We start from the raw sequence: 13,931 nt of genomic DNA, 5'->3' as shown, positions 1-13,931 counted from the left end.
AGAGAGTGAGGGAACCAAGTCCTGTAGGGTCAGTATGGAGAGCTGCACCAACTTCTTTGTAAACACCAGGAAGTAGTGATTCGTCAGCTCTTTCCATGATCCCAGCTAGATTTACCAGTACTAGTGTTACTGTCTCTGCCTTCATCTTATTGTGTTCCTAATTAGGTTAGTAGAAATATATGGTTGTTTAGTCTATGGTTCTTTTGTAATTGTTGGAAAGGAATTGCTGATCTGAGAAATTTCACCGCTTTGCTTCATTCTATTTCCGGGACTGTGTCAGTCTTGTTTGGCGTCGAAATAATTTGACAATTTCTTTGGTTTTGGTTTTAATAAAAACAAATTGTTACGACTTGACGAATATTTTTATCTTTTTTATTTCGTCATTCCTAATTCGACAGGAGTTAGAAGTTGGATTGCGTGTTGGCAATCGATTTGATTTGAGAGGGTCGAGGGTGCCAGCAAGGCAGTTCTTGTGTGTACGTGTAAGATGCATAGAATTGTCCAATATAAATTATAATATTCGGTTGTTGGTTGTACTACTATATTACCGTGTATTGTTTCTCAGGATGTCGGTCCAAATAAATATTGGGATGTGAAATTGGTACGGGTGTTTGTGAGAATTGTTTATGGTTGATATTTCGTTAGGAATTCATATTCATAATGGTAATGGAGGATTGATCAAAGGAATGATATAAGATGTTAATGTTTGATTGAAATTGATGTCGGATATCCGATGATTCAGGTGTAAATGTAAATACTCTAAATACGTGTTTGAGGTGGAGATTAAGGTTTGAATAGAGATGAGAATAGACTAAATCGTCTATTAGGGCATGGTTTGATCTATTTATGTTTTGGTTTGACCTGATCTATTTAATAAAAATATTAGGTTCATACTATTTTTAAAGTCTATTTATTTAAATAGGTCAGACTCAAACTTATAAAAAAATCTATTAGGTCTGACAAGCAGCCATATATATATATTTTATTATTTATTAATATTATTTTTTATTATTATATTAATAATACTATTTCCTATTTTAAATTCTATAAATTAGACAAACACTCGGTAGTCATTCCATATTTAGTAGCCGTTCAATATTTGGTAGTCGTTCAATATTTGGTAGTCGCTCAAGTAGTCAATCACTCAATATCCATATTCGTTTGAGAGGTAATAATGTGTGCGTTTGTTTTAGAAAAAAAAATCTATTCTTTCAAACTAAAAATTAATTTTTAGGGTTTAAATGTGTTTGTTTCAAATTTTTTTAAAATTATTTTGTTAAAAAAATTATTTTTTGTTTAATATATATAAATATGTACATTGATATTGGTATGTGGAGAGCATCACGTAATATAAGTAGAACATTAAAATGTTTTAATGTGAATAAGACTTTTAAATAGGTTTCTAGGTCAGACCAGACTTTTAAAAAAGTCAGGCTAGGCCGGAAAAAAAACCTATGATAAGCCAAGCTTAGGCCTAAAAATTTAATCGCGCCTTACAAAGCCTGGGCTGACCTGGTCTATTCTCACCCATAGGTTTGAAGCATACCTTGAGTGGTATATAAAAGGTTTATATAGCAAACAAAGAAGTGATATTGGGCTTGGGCCTAATTCGAAATGGACCAAAGTTGAGTCTGGTCCAAATCTGTTGCTCCCAAGTCGATTGCTTATGGTAGTAAGAGGAGTTTTTGTGGTGTCTTAACTTATAAGGTTAGTTGAAACCGACAATATTATGTTTTGTATATACATGAGGGGCGATGAACATCGTGATGCATTTTTGAAACGCCTCGAGTTAGCTAAATTTTAAAATAATTTTTCTGAGAATATTTTTATACTCAGATTTGTCAGTTGAGGTTCTGCTTGATACTCTGAGAGTTGTTAGAGAACAAACTTAGTTGATTTTCCATAGTAGTGAGTTGACGACGATCATTGTCACATACTTTTATTTTGCTATAATTATTATTTTATTCGTTTTCTATGTTAAAGTAATTATTTAAAATTTTTGGGGAAACACAACAATTGAATTTATCTCAATTTCGTCATTTATTAATTTTCATGGTCTTTGTTATCTAATATGTTAGTAGTTTGATTTATATATGAGTTATAAGGTATTTAAATATTAAATTGTTATACAGTTGAATATGTTTTTCATGAGTTACGACAGAATGAGAGATGATTTTAAACGTGTTTTGAAAATCGTTGTTATAATTATGAAATCGTTAACGGCGGTAGGTGCACCTAGTTACCTCGTTTTAATTAGGGAGAGTTACTCGTTAGATGGAGCTGCCCCTATGAGAAATGTCATCCGTAGGAGGATAAGGCTATCAACGAGATGTAAGCTCCCTAATTGATGTGTGATGATGCATTGGATGATTGAGAGGAGAGAGTTATCCGTTAGATGGAGCCACTCCTATGGGAAAAGCCACCCTTGAGAGGAAATGACTATCAATGAGATGAAGCCGCCTCTTGATTCTAAAAAATTTATATGTTTTTTTACTTGTTTGATTTCCTATGATATTTTTAAGGTTGTTCATTTTGATTTCACTTCTTTATGAATTGGATTTTAAATATTTCTACCCGAATGGCTAAATTAGAAGTTTAATGACTTGATCATGTGTATGTTTTATTTGAAAATCATCTATATTTCAGTTAGTATTGTTTAGCATATTTTCCATAAGATTGTAAAATAATTATTCGTGCTTTTTTTATTTTGTTTCACTTCTAGTTGGTGGTGGTTGTTGTTTCCTCACTAAGTCTTTGTGACTTACCCCTTCATGTTGTTTATTTTTTTTTCTAGATTCACAAGCAGCTGAGTAGCAAGCTGTTAGTAGACTCAAGTTTCAATCATATATTTTTTTGGTTGGCCTCTTTGATCGAAAACAATTTTTTTGTAAAGTCTGTTGAGTCGTGATGTATTTTGCAACTATTTTGAGTCTAGAAAGTCTTTTTAGGAGATGTATTGAATATTTAGATTATGCTCTTTGAAATATGATTTAGTTGGAAGTTTAAACATGAATTTTATAAATTTGGAAATGTTGAAATTATAGAGGATACTCTGTCGAAGTTTCGCGAAAAATTATATATTTTTTGAAATGGTTATTTAGAACTATTTATTTTCTTAATTGTTAAGTTAGTTGATAGGCTTGTCAACTAGGAGTATAGCTTGTGAGTCAGTCACGGTGTTTAGTTTTTGGATCGTGACAAAGTTGGTATCAGAGCTCGATCGTAGGTCCTAATAGCTCAAACATAGGGTGATAATATATTATTGTCATAAATTGTGTACCTAGGCACAACTTACTTGCAAGGGACTATTAGAACTTTATGAGAGTCTCATTCGATGTCGAAATCTATGTTTAAATTCATCATCAACAACTTTCCACATTTTCTTGTCGTCTTGTTCAATTTTTGATCAATGTTCTTTGATTATGTGAGAATGCCACCCAAGACTAGGAATGCTACTATAAGAGAAATTGTTGATGAGCGAAATGCCCAAGCCCAATGCACTCGTCAACGAGGTCGTGTTTTAGTTCGTGCTTGAAATCAGCGTAGAGCTAATGTTGGTTGACGTGGCTTGGATGACAATGTTGAGGTGCCTAGGAAGAGGCGCGAAAATCCAACCATGGAAGAGTTTGCTATTGATTTGCAGGGATTACAACAGGTTGTGCAACAACTTGTTGGGGTTGTCGTTGGACAACAATATAAGGGTGATCAAAGACATGAAATTCTTAATGATCAGCAAGAGGTTAGACAAGTTGAGCAACAAACCACTATTGCAACAAGGGGAATTGAGGTTACTTTACCAGGCTTCATGAAGCTTAAACCCCCTACTTTTTTGGGGTCTAGCACGACTAAGGACCCACATAAATTCATTGATAGTCTAGAGCGGATTTGGAGAGCATTGGGTTGTTCTGAGGTAAAAGTAGTAGAATTGACATTATTTCAGCTAATAGGTGTGGCATATGATTGGTTTAATATAATATCACGTGGTAGGCAAGTGGGGTCACCTCGTTAGCATGGAGAGAGTTCTCTTACTTGTTCATGACTCGTTTGCTTTTAGAGAGTGTTAGAGATGGATTAGCTCATGAGTTGAGCGACTGGAGCAAACATAGGGTATGACAATTTCAGAGTATAATGCTCATTTTACACAACTCTATAGACATACTCCTTACCCTACCGCTGAGGAAATGCATGTCAAGAGGTTCATTAGAGGATAAAGGGATTACTTATTTAGATATGTGGCTGGGTCGAATAGTTCTACTTTTGTTGAGGTTTTTTAGTTTGGCACTTCAGATTGAGCAACGGCAAAAGAAAAAATGAGGTAATAGACAAGATTCACAGAAAAACAAAGGGTTGAAGGGTCTTATAGTAACTATTTGAATTGCAGTGGTGGATCTATGTTTGGTTATCAGGGGCAACAAAGACTCATGTCTCAAAGAGGTGGTCATAGCGGGCAGTCTTCTGGGACAGTGCATAGATGTAGATCAGATTATGGAGCCGCGTCACAATCCACTTTTCTTCAGAGACATTCTAGTGTTTCAGCTAAACGATGTTCTATTTGTGGTAGGTTTCACTTTGGAAATTGTTCCAGAGATGGTAAGGTGTGCTATCAATGTGGCCAAGTAGGTCATATAAGGAGGGATTGTCCTGTAGACACGACACTTCCATCCTCTAGTTATCCATCAACACCAACAACTTTGACATCATCTCAGGCTCATTCTGCATCCATGTGACAAAGTTGGAATTATTCTGTTAGAGGTTCAAGGACATCTCAACAGGGAGGTAGAGGATTTGGTGGTAGAGGTCAGATATCAACAGGAAGAAGTCGAATGTTTGCTTTGACTCGTTAGGATGCTCAAACATCCAATGCAATAGTTACATGTATACTTTCTATTTGTTCTAGAGATGTTCATGTTTTGTTTGATCATGGAGCTACAAATTCTTTTGTATCCTTGTGGTTTGCTACTCGACTTGGTAAATGTTCATCTTCTCTAGAAGAGGCTTTAGTTGTGGCTAGACCTGTTGGAGGAAATTTGCTTGCTAAGTTAGTGTATCGTTCTTGTGATATAACTATTGAGGACAAGGTGTTGCCAGTAGATTTAGTAGTTATTGACTTGATAGATTTTGATGTGATTTTGGGTATGGATCGGTTGGCTTTTCATTATGCCACTTTGAATTGCCATAACAAAGTGGTGAAATTTGAGATATTAGGGAAATCAGTCTTCTCGTTTCAAGGAGAACGTTGTTGGGTACCACATAACCAAATCTCAGCTTTGAGAGCTAGCAAGTTAATGAGAAGTTGTCAAGAGTACCTAGCCTTGGTAAGGGATACACAAGTGGCCGAGGAGAAATTGGAAAAAATTCCAATAGCATGTGAATTTCCATTTTTTTTTCTTGAAGAACTTCATGGGTTGTCACCTGATAGGGATGAGTTCTCTATAGACTTGGTTCCTAACACTCATCCTATATCCGTACCTCCTTATCGTATGGCCCCAAAAGAACTTGGAGTTAAATGAGCAACTTCAAGATCTTCTTGATAACGGTTTTATTTGCCCAAGTTCTTCTCCTTGGAAAGCACCAATATGGATCCATGCAGCTCTATGTAGACTATAGACATTTGAATAAAGTAACTGTAAATAATAAATACCCTTTAAAATGCATTGATGAGTTGTTTGATCAACATTAAGGAGCTCAATGTTTTTCTAAGATTGACTTACGGTCGGGGTATCACCAGTGGAAGATTAACAGGGGGGGGGGGTGAGATAACGAAGATAGTTTTCCGCACGCGTTATGGACATCATGAATTTCTAGTTATGTCATTTGGGCTTACTAATGTCCCAACAACTTTTATGGATTTGATGAATTGCATTTTTAAACCATTCTTGGATTAATTTGTGATTATGTTCATTGATGATATCCTTGTTTAATTATTCCAAGAGTAAATAAGAACAAGAGCAACAATTGAGGTTTGTTTTGCAAACCTTAAGAGACAAACAATTATATGCCAAATTCTCTAAATATAAGTTTTGGCTGGACAATGTGGCATTTTTAGGTCATGTTGTGTCTAAGAATGGAATAAGTGTTGATCCAAGTAAGGTGGAAGCAGTGCAGAATTGGCCCAGACCTACCACAATAAAGGAGATTTGAAGTTTTCTTGGTTTAGCTGGTTATTATAGATGTTTTGTGAATGACTTCTCTAAAACCGCATCTTCATTGACTAGGTTGACCCATAATAAATTTGAGTTTCGATAGAGTGATGCATGTGAAACAAGCGTTCAAAAATTATAGAAGTATTTGATGTCATCACCTATTTTGGCATTACCCCTAGGTGGTGAAAGTTATGCAGTTTATTGTGATGCTTCTAGAGTTGGTCTCAGTTGTGTACTTATGCAACAAGGTAAGGTTATTGCTTATGCATCTAGACAACTCAAGATGCACGAGGTAAACTATCCCACACATGATTTGAAAATGGCTGTAGTAATTTTCTCTTTTAAGATTTGGAGGCACTATCTATATGGTGAAGCTTGCGAGATTTATTTCGACCATAAAAGTCGTAAGTATATCTTTCAACAACGAGATTTAAATTTAAGACAAAGAAGATTGATAGAACTCTTGAAATATTACGATTGCACAATCTTATACCACCAAGGGAAGACAAATGTTGTTGCAGATGCTTTGAGTAGGAAATCCATGGACAGTCTCGCTCATATAGCAGAAGTAAAGAGGCCAATAGTTAAAGAATTTTAAGAAGTTGTTGAAAGTGGAATTCAATTTGAACTTGATCAGTCGTGGTTATTTTTAGCCCATGTTCAAATTGTCCAACCATAGTTGATGATATCAAAGAAGCTCAAAGTCAAGACTCATACTTGGTGAATATGGTAAATAATATTCATAATGGTAAAATTTCAGACTTTTCAGTTGATTTAGATGGTGTTATGAGGTTGAAGTCTCGATTATGTGTTCCAAATATTGGTGGCTTAAAAAGGAAAATTTTAGAGGAGGTTCATCATTCTTCTTACACTATTCACCCATGTTCTAATAAGATGTATCAAGACTTGAGAGAATTGTATTGGTGCAAAGGGATCAAGAGAGACTTAGCAGATTTCGTCTCTAAGTGCTTAATATGTCAACAAGTAAAGGCTGAGCATCAAAAGCTTGCAAGGTTACTTCAACCTGTTGAAATACCTAAATGGAAGTGGGAAGGCATCACTTTGGATTTTGTCACAAGATTGCCACGAACCCAAAAGGGGTATGACTCAATGTGGGTGATTATAGATCGGTTGACCAAATTTGCACATTTCTTGCCTGTGAAGACTACTTATACTGTATCTCAATATGATAAACTTTATTTAGATGAATTGTCTCTTTGCATGATGTATCGGTGTCTATTATTTCTGACTGTGGTGCTCAATTTACTGCTCAATTTTGGAAGTCGTTCCAAACTTCATTAAGAACTTAGCACGACTTTTCATCATCAAACAAATGGCTAGTCTGAAAGGACTATACAAATACTATAAGATATGCATCGTGGTTGTGTTCTGGATTTTGGAGGTAGTCGGGATCAAGATTTTCCCTTGATGGAATTTGCATACAATATTAATTATCAATCTAGCATTCATATGGCTCCGTTTGAGGCCTTGTACAGAAGACGGTGTAGGTCTCTAATAGGATGGTTTGAAGTTGGAGAAGTTAGACTAGTCGGTCCAGAGTTGAGTCAAGATGCCATTGAAAAGGTTAAATTGATTCGAGATCGCTTAGTGAAAGCTCAAAGTAGACAAAAATCTTATTTTGATAAGAGGCGTCGTACCATGGAGTTTTCAGTGGGAGAACATGTGTTCCTACGTGTTTCAACAATGAAATGGATTTTGCAGTTTGGTAAAAAGGGAAAACTAAGTCCAAGGTTTATTGGACCATTTGAAGTTTTAGAGAGAGCCAGACCGGTAGTGTACCGTTTGGCACTTCCACCTGATCTCTCAGGAGTTCATCTGGTCTTTCATATTTTAATGCTTCAGAAGTATCTTCATGACCCTTCTCATGTGATTAATCATAAAAATATATCGTTTACGCTATATTAGATTGCCATATAAGATTGCTAAGTAAGACATTTACGCTCAAAAGAAATCGTTTCAATAAAAGTTCTTCGGCGTGGTCCATCCGATGAAGAAACTACTTGGGAACCCGAAGAAGTCATCCGTGCAAAGTACCCACACTTATTTTGAAACTCAAGGTCAATAGTATTTAATAAGTAAATACAAAGTCAAATAAATTTGAGGACGAATTTTTATAAGGGGAAGAGATTGAAATGCCACGTTTCATTAAAAAAATGTATAATAATAATAAATAAATTACTTAATTAATTAATAATAAAAAATACATAAATAAACCCACTCTTAAGAATACTTTTCTCAATTCGGTGGGTAAATGAAAAGGAGGACTCCTAGACCGTTATTCGGTTTCAATTTTCCATGGTCATTTGACATGATGACATCATTGTGGGTCTTTATGACCTTTTGGTTGGCTTTTCGCTTTTGATTATGGGATTGTTTTACCTACAATAACACTTATACAAATCTTAATTCACGTTCATTCATTAATCCCATGATATGGGTATATTCTATACACTTGTTGTGTGAACTTCAACTGTAACATCTAGTATCTTTTCAGCTTTGCTGCATTCCATGTTCTTAGTTTGACTAGCTAGATGTAAGTTGAATGCCTTGATTATATCTCAATCAAGTGTTTGAGCTCGAAGGGGAATGTGGCTTTATGAAGCTGAAAGCCAATACTCTCACTCAAGCAAGTATGAGTTTAGAGGGGGAATGTGACTTTGTAGTAATTAACTCATGCCCAATGGATACATGCACAAATTTCAGCTGAAAAAACATTAGTAACTATGTTTAAATTCACATGCTAATAGATATTAAGTTGTTTGAGATATTTCAACTTGTTTGCTCTGTTACATATAAATCCATCTTAGTGGAATATAAGCTCTCTTGTCCCCATATATGGGGCATTGAGGAGTGAATGTTCGCACTCTCTCCTACATATCAAATAAAGATACAAACTCGAAAAAAATATTATTATCATAAACGTATATGTGTTCAACAAGTGTTACGTACATGAATTAGAACATAGTTATTCTCCTTTATTTGAGATAATCTTTTGTGTTCCATTATTTAATAGTGTGAATGATTTTTGTTGTGTTTGCGTCCATGTAATCTTGAAATAAACAAAACTACACATCATGTACAAGAATAGTAGTATAAATTAAGTTGAATTTTATGTGAGCGTCGAGATTCTCTCTACCATGCGTGAGAGCTCAGAAAGGGAATTCAACTTATTGCAATCAAGGTAGTCACATGGAGCTATTTTGCTTTTTGATTTCATATCATAATTGTCTAATTGATTTCTGCATGGGATAAACACAAACATACACAAATTCTAGCTACACATCATTAGCAATAATGAATGTACTAATTAATATATTTATTAGTTCTATGAGGAGCTTTATCTCAATTGTATTGGATACAAATCGACCTTTATGACTCCTTTGTTTTCTCATTGGAGCTTGAGAGGTTGATTATGATTGTCACGTCTCCACAACGAAGAAAAATCACAAAATTGAAGCAAGTGTCACTATCGCAAAGTGACATCGGATCATTTGACTCGACTAGAATGTCTGAAGTCATATTCTGAAGAGCTATGTCGGGGTCCTAGCCTTCCCCATAGTTAGTTTACTTTTACCTGCATATTTTTGTAAGTACAGAGGTACGCCTAAGAAGGGGGAGAGGGGGGGGGGAGGGGGTGAATTAGGTGTTAGGAGATTTTCTGGTTTTTAGAGACTTAGTGGATTATTTTTCTGTTTAGGATTGATGTATGTAAAAATATAAATGGCAGAAAAATAAAGAACACAATATAATTATCCTGGTTCCCCTTATGACCAAGGGTACATCTAGTCTGCACACCACAAAAGATTAATCCACTTATTGTCAGAAAATGTATAATTCCCACTTGGAATTTTTGCTACAAACTTCTAACAATACTTCTAGATAGCACACCACCATCTTAGATTAAGCTACTTTAAGAAAGTACTACTTTCTTTTACAAGTGATATAATATGATTTGAAATAAGGATATAAGAGAGGTATAATGATTTCAATCCAATAATGCTTCAAGTACTTTGAGAACCTTTCTGAATGATATAACAATGAAATGCAAGTACTTTGTAAAAAATCAGAATTTTGTTCAAAGTTGTTCAAGGTTTGATTCAAGGATTGTGTGTTGTTTGATATGAAGTTATGGTGTATTTATACTTCATAAACATCTCTTCAGATTCGTGGCCATTGATCCAAGAGGTTTGATGAACAAATACAATGATCTAGAACCATTTCAGATCTGAAAAATTGTATTGCTTCCAGTTGTATTTGAATACATGATGTATGTATTCGAATACACCTCTTTGCAACGTTCAGATTTATTCAAAATTTGCACCTCCTTGTAATCGAATACATCCTTCATGTAGTCGAATACAAATCCGTGATTTTTGCCACTGACTTGCTTTATATTCGACTACAGCAGGTCGTAGTCGAATACAGATGAAAAAGTTTTAGCTACTGACTTGTTTTGTATTCGACTACAGCAAGTCGTAGTCGAATACAAATGTGAAGCTTTTGCTTCTGACTTGCATCTGTATTCAAATACACTATGCTGTATTCGAATACACCTTTGTATTTTGTCAAAAATATTCGTTTTAAGACTTTGTTAATGTAATTTTGACTTTTGAAAATACTTTATATGCATATGTAAATATGAATGGTTCTCATGTATTTGAGGTATTGGTTGTATCATTTACCTTTACATTAAACATCTAATATGTTTGAATTTAACGCTTTATCAATGAAGATATTTGAACTTCTTTTTGAGCTTGTTGCTTTGATCATATTTGTTGATCTTTGTCTTCATCAAAAACATGTATTTTACATTCTCCCCCTTTTTCATTATGACAAAATGTTGTTGTTTTGGAGAGATTGTATCATTCTAACATTGCTCCCCCATAATGTATGCGTACTCCCCCGTTGATCTTGAATGTATGTGATCACATTGAAAACATGTTTGAAGACCTACAAAGGTTTTTAAAGAAACAACAATACCAAATTTTCTCCCCCTTTTGACTTGATCAAAAAGAAGGAAAAATATAGAAACATACAATTCCAAGCATGTAAACACGAATAAAGGGAAACGTAGCACACATTGTAAACAAAAGAGAATGACATAATGAAGGATGGAGTCATGTTCAATTAAGTACATCATAATGACCAAAATGGTAAGCGAGTTTGAATATTGTCAGCATTAATCGATACACAACCAAACTATATTAATTAAAATCCTAGCATCGAAATATTACACAAACAAACAATAGCAAATAAAATCCTAGCATCGAACTAGTCAAAATTCGTTGGAATGTGGAGATGATCAATCTTGTCAGATAAACTACTAATGTCCTGAGATAAGGTGTCATATTTACGAGCAATAGTAGTTTCGATGTTGTGGAAGCGAGTGTCGATAGAAGTGGTTAGATTTTGTCGATAGAGAGGAAATTTTTGATAGATTTGAGAAATCTGATTTCGAATGAAAGAAAGGAGTAGAGATTGATCTTGTTGGCAAGGTGGGTTGACTGGGTAACTTGTAGGAAGGAAGATTGATGAGATTTTTGGAGGAGAGAAAGACTACGACGGTGTATTCGAATACCAATTGTAAAATTAACCCTAAAATGTGAAACAACTTTTATATTTTGGCAAAAATGCGAAGGTGTATTCAACTACATTCCTGTTGTATTCGAATACAGATTGTTCTGAGAACGTGTATATGACTACACAGGGGTTGTATTCGAATACAAGAATTTCTTGAAAATTACGTATTCGAATATAGTCAGTGTATTCGGCTACATCTTCAAATTTTTGCTTAAAAACTAATTTTTTTCACAGAAATTTCATCATGTAAAGCACATATTCGTATATTAAGAACCAATAAACATCAAAGAGTTTAATTTTAACAACTTAAGAGGAAATTTTAGAGTTTGAAGAGAGATGACAAATTATACCTTGCACGTTTAAAGATCGTTTTCATGTAAAATGCCAAGCTCTCTGCGTATTTTGTAAAATGAGTCTTTAGGTAAAGGTTTTGTGAAGATGTCAGCTAATTGGTTGTGTGTATCCACAAACATTACTTCAACCTTTCCTTCAAGCACATGATCTCGCAGAAAGTGATGGCGTATATCGATGTGTTTAGTTCGAGAGTGCATGATTGGATTCTTTGAAATATTGATTGCACTGGTGTTGTCACATCTTAGTGGAATGCATCCGAGATCAAGTCCATAATCATATAATTGCTGTTTGAGCCAGAGAATTTGTGCACAACAACTTCCTGCTGCTATGTATTCAGCTTCAGCAGTGCTAAGGGCAACACATGCTTGCTTTTTACAGGACCATGATACTAATGGATTACCTAAGATATGACAAGTGCTGCTTGTGCTTTTACGATTCGTTTTGCATCTTGCATAATCTGAATCAGAATATCGAACTAGACTACATATGCTACCCTTTGGATACCATAGGCCTACATTAGTTGTTCCTTTCAAGTATATCATAATTCTTTTTACTGCTACAAGATGCGATTCTTTAGGATCTGCCTGAAATGTTGCACACAAACAGACACTAAACATATTATCTGGCCGGCTGGCCGTTAGATATAATAAAGATCCAATCATACCTCGATATTTTGATATATCTATTGAAATACCTGATTCATCTTTATCAACATAGGTTCCGAAGCCCATTGGAGTCGCACTTTCCTTGCAGTTTTCCATTTCAAATCTTTTGAGTAATTCTTTGCAATATTTTGCTTGATTTATGAAGATGCCGTGCTCGAGTTGCTTGATGTGAAAGCCAAGAAAATAGTTTAATTTTCCCATCATGGACATTTTAAATTCTCCTTGCATTATTAAAGAGAATTCTTCACATATGTCATTATTTGTTGATCCAAATATTATATCATCAACATAGATTTGAACCAATAATGTGCGGCCATTATCTCTTTTAACAAATAATGTCTTATCGACTTTCCCTTTTTCAAATCCTCATTCACATAGGAAGGTGCTTAATCTATCATACCAAGCTCTTGGAGCTTGTTTTAGACCATAGAGAACATTTTTTAATTTGAAAACATGTGAGGGATTTTTGGAGTCTTCAAAGCCAGGTGGCTGTTTGACATATACTTCTTCATTAATGTATCCATTGAGAAAGGCACTCTTTACATCCATTTGAAATAGTTAAAAGTTCATAGAGCAAGCATAAGCAAGTAATAAATGTATTGCTTCTAACCTTGCTACTGAGGCAAATGTTTCATCAAAGTCAATCCCTTCTTCTTGATTGTACCCTTGAGTGACCAATCTTGCTTTGTTGCGGACAACTATACCATTCTCATCAAGTTTATTTTTAAACACCCATTTTGTACCAATGATGTGTTTATTTCCAGGATTAGGAACAAGTTCCCATACTTTGCTTCTTTCGAATTGGTTGAGCTCTTCTTGCATGACAAGTATCCATTGATCATCTTTAAGTGCTTCACCAATTTTGGAGGGTTTGATTTGATTTGAGAGACAAATGCCATCTTTAAGCATCTTGTAGTTTTAGCCTTGTTGTGACTCCTTTGTTGATATCACCTATGATGTTATCAATTGGGTGATATCTATGGGTTCTCCATTCTTTAGGAAGATTATCATTTTGATTTTTCATTGTTGACTTCACTTTCTTGACTTGGTTGATCAATTTGATGTTCTTTGCTTGTATCATTGCTTTCAAAATCATCATCATCATAGGAAATAACATTGTCCTCTTTCATGGGGTTAGTTTCATCAAAAGTTACATGCATTGATTCTT

The sequence above is a fragment of the Cicer arietinum genome, chromosome 2 (assembly GCF_000331145.2).
Source record: "Cicer arietinum cultivar CDC Frontier isolate Library 1 chromosome 2, Cicar.CDCFrontier_v2.0, whole genome shotgun sequence".
Taxonomy (NCBI): domain Eukaryota; kingdom Viridiplantae; phylum Streptophyta; class Magnoliopsida; order Fabales; family Fabaceae; genus Cicer; species Cicer arietinum.
Note: the sequence above shows the minus strand (reverse complement) of the source record.